Raw genomic sequence first — 6,357 nt, 5'->3', positions numbered from 1 at the left:
TAGATTTTATATATATATATATATATATATATATATAAATATATAAATATTATATATATATATATATATATATATATATATATATATATATATATATATATGCTGTAGATTTTAAATATATATATATATATATATATATATATATATATATATATATATGCTGTAGATTTTAAATATATATATATATATATATATATATATATATATATATATATATATATATATATATATATATATATATATATATCTACAGCGTATATATATATTTTATATCTACAGCATAATTTTGCTCTTTATGCAGCTAGAATTTGAACGATTTACGCCATGGTTGAAAACTTGGGGGGACATTTGTTTTCCAATATATATATATATATATATATATATATATATATATATATATATATATATATATATAGAGAGAGAGAGAGAGAGAGAGAGAGAGAGAGAGATTGGAAAACAAATGGCATTGCATGCCAACGTCAATTCCGAGGTCGAAGAGGAAGATGTGAAGGAACTAAAAATGAATAACAACTCGGTATGTTAAAACTTCCTGTCCACGTATATTTTATGATAGCCAAGTATTGTGTATTCGCATCAATTTTTCATTTGATGTCAGTCATATAGTCAAATCAACGTGGCCTAAATATGCAAAAGAATAACTCACATACCGCAAACGCAGAGAAACCTGCATGACCAGCATGAGTAGCATATGGACGACCCATTTCCATTTTCGGTCATACCTCAAATATTTTTTGTCTCAATTTAATTGTGTACCAGTGGTCCTGTCTATAGTAGCCAATATGTCTAATGCGAACATTTCTTGAAGTCCATTGAGTGTTCGCTATAGGCAGGTTTGACTAAGTAGTCCAGTATTCGTGTGTGCGTGTATGTACTTATGATTATTAGCATATGTAAAATATCTCGTTCTCCTGATTTCAATCGATAATTCAATACAAAAGCCAAGCATCCTACTCCGGTTGCCATTACTTTGTCTCCAATATCTACAGCGTGGTCATCTTCAACCGCCAGGACTGTTGTTCGGAACGACTCAACCCCTTCAACATCCACATCGAGGATTCTGACCAGTTCATCGCGAACCCCAAGTGTGGAGGGGATCATCAGATTGACGTGCATCAGCCGTCCATTTTGATCTCATGTCAGGGGATGTGGGGACGGTACGTGGCCGTCCGTCTCCCCGGATCCAACCGAATACTGACCCTGTGTGAAGTCCAAGTATTTTCAGGTAGGCCTTTCCGTGCATTTAGCTATAAGTTACATGGTTATGGCGTAGGACAAACATAATCGCTGCACCTGGCTACTGGAACCTAGCGTATGATGCACTGAAACAAATCCCTGCAAAAGTATATTATTCGGACGTCAATCAGATTCCCTCTAGCCTCCACCAGAAATTCACAAGGGTCTACTTGATAACTATGCAAAGAAAACAGGAGGTTGACCATTGAAAACCCAGGAATGACGTCACTTGCTAGTTATTTTCACTCAACCATACATTAGGTATGGTACAAAGCTACCTTCGCCAAGAATATTGTATTTTGGGTAGCTTTTGTACTTTGTATGTTTGTAAAAGACCAAGCGAGATCGCTTGGATGGATTGCATTGATATTCAAAGGGCATATAGATCTTGATAAGACCGGAAAACGGTTATTTGTTATGGTACTGTAACAGAACTTGATGTCTCGAGTTCTGAACATACCGTGGTCGTAATATCAAAGTTGTAGATATCTCTTGGGCCCGAGAGTAAGTATTATAGGTTTGGACCCCCTAGAGACTTGTTTGAAAACTGCAAGGGACACCTAATTGCCAGACTTTGGAAGGGAATAACACAAGGATCTTCATTGTTTTTGGTCTGTAGATAGCATCTGGCGAAGGTATGGGGTCGTGGGACTCTAGTTCACACTAAAACGTGCCACGTGCTTCCACCGAGGATCCAACTCACTATTAAATAAATAGTTGAACGCTTTCCGGACATAAACAAAACATATTGGTGAAGATACGTTTGATTAATATATGTTTTTAAATGGTCACATATGTGTTTGGCAATTTTTTCAGTCGTCCCACCAGTGAACGTGACATGCAGCTCGGAGACAACGAGTTCTTTTTTACTGCATTGGCTGTATCCTTCCGGTTATCTCTCAGGATACCGTATTTGGTATCAGTGCGTATCTCATGACGTGGCACCTACAAACGTCACGTCATTGGAAGAGAAAAGCGGAAGTGTCAACGTCACCATTGATGGATTAAAGAGCGGCTGCAGATACAACGTCACCGTTCGCAATGTCGTGTCGATATATGAAAGTGCTGACGTCTCCATCCAGTGCATAACTGGTAACTTTATTTGATTTTCAAACTGCCTTGCCTTGATAATTTGGGTTATAGATTCTAGAAGTAAATGAGTGTAATGGATCTAAAATTTAGATTAACGTTGTCGTTCGTTGTCGTTCGTCGTCCTTCGTTGTCGTTCGTTGTCGTTCGTAGTCTTTCGTTGCCGTTCGTTGTCGTTCGTTGTCGTCGTTGCCGTTCGTTGCCTGAAGCATTGAATGCAGCGCGTCAAAAGTGTTTCTATATGACATTGTGTTTCAGAAACGGACCCTCCACTGTCTCTCACGTGCTCAACAGCAACTTCTACTTCAATCACCATCAGCTGGATAAAGCCGAATGCGACCCTTAGCGGATACAGGGTAAACTACACTCTCGTTAGTGACAGTCCCTCCGAAATGATGACAACAGAATTTGGTCCTGTAAATGAGGAACATGTCCTCCAAGATGCCACAGCTGACCGGGAATACAGCGTGACTCTCGTGGCTGTTGGGATGTATCAGGACAGCGTGCCCGTTGGTGTCACCTGTCTTACACGTGAGCTTTATCACAGTATTTGTTTTCTCATTTTGTCAACAGACTGTGTTTTACATATATAGGCTTTAATTACCTTTGCTAAAAGGTCCTAACGGCTTGCTATTGTACTACTGGGTTTCATATCTTAAGCCCTGCGCATGCTATGATCGTGACATCGGGGCAGAGATGCAAATAAATACCTAATCAACATAATCAATGAGAGCATGCTGTAAAACCACAGGGGTAAATGAATGGAATATCTTATGTCAGTTGGAAGTTATGTCCAGGTGAACATTATTGAACAATAGATAAACAAATCTAATTTGCATAACTTATCAGAAAATGCTTCCAAAAACTGTATTCATGTTAATTAAAATCACAGAACCCACTAATAATTAAAGACGTGGGACTTTTCATCAGCCACTGCCTACAAAGAAGAAGTCAAACCTTCCAGTAAAGAATGTAGAATCATGCATATAGATAGCTGTACAGAATAGACACTTGTTACTTTTTACTGTCTGTACCCTTGCAGTTAGCCTACAGGCATGGATTTGCAAATAGATAAATTGATTTTTTTAAAAATCGTTATCTGAGTTGAGGAGATGACCAACCACTATAATCAATAACTATAATCATAATTAATAATCCTAATTATTGACAGACACTATTGATAAACCAGTTGTTAAAGTAGAATCATTTGGCGAATGTATGAGGTCGTGGAACTCTAGTTCTTAATGTTGTTCTCTATTTTTAGTGACGCCCCCACCCGAGGACTTTCAGGTGACATACGGCACAGAGACGTCCGTTACAGTTTCCTGGAAGCAGAGGATCAACTCTCTCGCTCTGCACCACAGGGTGTGGATAAGGCGTGGTGATACAGCTGAGAGCCTGTTCACACAGCTAGTGCCCACAGGTCAGACTGACCTGACGTTCACTGACCTCACCCCTGGCACAGAGTATGTGATATCAGCCACAAGCATCAATACGCAGAACGAAGGACCAGCAATGAACATTACTACTGGAACAAGTAAGAAAGTGCATTTCCATATAAGTAAATACATTAATGTAACTATGCCCAACACATAGTGGATTCTGATATACAGCTTCACCTAAAGGTCTTTGGACTGCATGGCATCTATATTTCTTGTTAGTTATTTACTTCGATAAATATTTATGCATGATTTTATTGCAACGTGTTTTTTCCAGATCCGTACTCATGGATGATGCAAAACATAGCTTTTTATATTAATAGTGTAAAGTATGATTTATCTGTAACCAAAGAACACACTGTATCTTCAGAAATGGACAGTCCAGCTGAATTAGATGTTGTACAGAAGACAACAAGCACCATAACAATCTCATGGACACCACCTCAAGCTGTCCTTATCGCTTACAACATAACCTACACAGAAAATGGAAGGAGTGCGTACATGATGACGTCAGGAGATGTTGACAGTTGTGAACTGACAGGTCTGGTACCTGGTACTCTGTATGACATAGACTTGGTGGCCGTTAGCAAGGTGGGGAGGAGCATCGCCGTCAGTACTAGTGCTGTCACAGGTTAGTATTATTTTAATATTTTAATATTTTAATATTTTAATATTTTAATATTTTAATATTTTAATATTTTAATATTTTAATATTTTAATATTTTAATATTTTAATATTTTAATATTTTAATATTTTAATATTTTAATATTTTAATATTTTAATATTTTAATATTTTAATATTTTAATATTTTAATATTTTAATATTTTAATATTGTAATATTGTAATATCTTAATATCTTAATATCTTAATATCTTAATATCTTAATATTTTAATATTTTAATATTTTAATATTTTAATATTTTAATATTTTAATATTTTAATATTTTAATATTTTAATATTTTAATATTTTAATATTTTAATATTTTAATATTTTAATATTTTAACATTTTAACATTTTGACATTTTAACGTTTTAATGTTTTAATGTTTTCATATTTTAATATTTCAATGTTTTAATATTTTAATGTTTTAATATTTTAACGTTTTAATATTTTAATATTTTAATATTTTAATATTTTAATATTTTAATATTTTAATATTTTAATATTTTAATATTTTAATATTTTAATATTTTAATATTTTAATATTTTAATATTTTAATATTTTAATATTTTAATATTTTAATATTTTAATATTTTAATATTTTAATATTTTAATATTTTAATATTTTAATATTTTAATATTTTAATATTTTAATATTCATTACACTGATGAAGCTATGGAACGACATACATTCGGCATATCTTTCCTCGCACATTACCGTCGACTTTGCCTGCTTTTAGCCAAATGCACTACATCTGTTGAAGATAGATATACACTAAAAAGATTATTCTATCTTAAGACACAGCTCCACCTTCGAGTCTGAGAGTCACCAACTCCTCCACGACATCGTTGTTCCTAGAATGGATGCTACCTGCGGCAAACATTCTGTACTACAGCCTGGACATTTCAGACGAGCATAGCGGAGAGGTAGCATTGCTAAGGTAAAAAAAAAGTTAAATGGACATACAAATAGTTTGCCATGAAGACATTATTACTATGGACAGTACATGTAAGTTTAATGTGCATAGGAATGCTCTTTTTGTCTTTCTGTGATCAAGTTTGTTAATTTTTTTTCTCCATTCTTTTTAAAATTTTGTAAGAGTTAATTATATGTTTTTCTTCAAGTATCAAGAGAAATATGATCTGCAAAGTTTTGTTATAAGTATACGTTATACGTTAGCAGCATATCCTTTAGTATGCATTGTTAGCATTGTTAGCATTGTTCTTTTGGAATGTTTGCACGATGTTTATTGCCTTAAATTACAAAGAATAATCTCATATACATTTCAAAATAAACTTTTTCATGATTTGTACATTAAACAAATGACGTACAATAAATGTCCATCTTTTTGTCACCTGTATTCAATACAGGCTTGATGGACACAAAACGTCCTATTACGTCACAGGTCTTGTACCAGAAACTATATACGTCATCAAGATGGGGGCCTTCAGTGAGCATGGTCGTAGTGCGGACATCACTATTTCACATAGTACAGGTATGGTGTTTGTTTTTGTAATAGATCATGTACAAAATAATTTTCTGAGCCAGGTTGCACAGTGTGGAACCTGGGGCAAAAAATAGGTTGCACAACTGAATTTCAAGTTGCACCACCTACAATTCACTACAATTCTGAAAAAAAAGAGGTACAATGCATACATGTTTGGCTGATATGAAACGGAGCTGCCTCAGTCCATTTATTTCTTCCAAGTAAATTGACAACAAAATTGAGTTCTGAGGCTCAAAATCTAAGTTGCACCCTGTGCAGCCTGAGTTTAGAAGTAAGTTGCACCAAGCAAAAAGTGGTTGCAATGTGCAAGTGTGCAAGTGGGTATTTTGCACTCTGGAGGTGCAGAGATACTGTGTATCATGTTAAGCATCTCAAGAGAATACCATACCTTTATGATACCTT

This window comes from Branchiostoma floridae, chromosome 19 (assembly GCF_000003815.2).
Source record: "Branchiostoma floridae strain S238N-H82 chromosome 19, Bfl_VNyyK, whole genome shotgun sequence".
NCBI classification, from domain to species: domain Eukaryota; kingdom Metazoa; phylum Chordata; class Leptocardii; order Amphioxiformes; family Branchiostomatidae; genus Branchiostoma; species Branchiostoma floridae.
Note: the sequence above shows the minus strand (reverse complement) of the source record.